Below are 837 nucleotides of genomic sequence, written 5' to 3'. Positions count from 1 at the left end.
TTGGCGGGGGGGGGGGGGCGGCGGCCAGGCCTGGCTCCCAAGGCTGTACCCCTGTCCCCACAGCAGGCTTCTCTTTCCCCAACATTATCGTTGCGTGCAAGCTGGCTTCTTTATATCGGAGGACACAGAAACTTCAAAGTTTGCTTTCCAAACCCTTATCTTCATAAGAGAAGGGAGAGCCGGTAACAGTGTGTGGTAAGTGGCAAATTCGACCTGAACTTGTTTATTTTTTTAGTGCTCATTTGTTTTTTTTTTAATAGTTTATTGTCAAGTTANTTTGCTTTTGGGGATGTGTCAAGTAAGAAATGGCTGTGGTGGAGGTCAAGGAGGTTGTTTCCTGCTTTCTCCTCTAGGGTTCTGATGGTTTCCTGTCTCACATTCAGGTCCTTTATCCATTTTGAGTTTATTTTTGTGCATGGTGTGAGAAAATGATCTAGTTTCATTCTTCTGCATGTTGCTGTCCCGTTGTCCCAGCACCGTCTGTTAAAGAGGCCGTCTTCTTTCCATTGGATCCTCTTTCCTGCTTCGTCAAAGATCAGTTGGCCATACATTTGTGGGTCAAGTTCTGAGTTCTCTATTCTATTCCATTGGTCTGTGAGTCTGTTTTTGTGCTTTTTAACACTCATTTTAGTCTTGAGGGAGAGTGCAAGCGGGTGAGGGGCAGAGGCAGGGGGACAGCGGATCCGAAGGGGACTCGGCCCTGTCTGCAGGGAGCCAGACGCGGGGCTCGAACCCACGAACCCCAGGAGATCATTACCGGAGCCTAAGTCGGGGACTTACCGACTGAGCAGCCCAGGCGCCCCCTGAGCCGGTTGTTTTAAATACGCCAGTACAGAT

This window comes from Crocuta crocuta, unplaced genomic scaffold, assembly GCF_008692635.1.
Source record: "Crocuta crocuta isolate KB4526 unplaced genomic scaffold, BGI_CrCroc_1.0 scaffold978, whole genome shotgun sequence".
In the NCBI taxonomy this organism is placed as follows: domain Eukaryota; kingdom Metazoa; phylum Chordata; class Mammalia; order Carnivora; family Hyaenidae; genus Crocuta; species Crocuta crocuta.
This window is presented reverse-complemented; position numbering follows the sequence as displayed.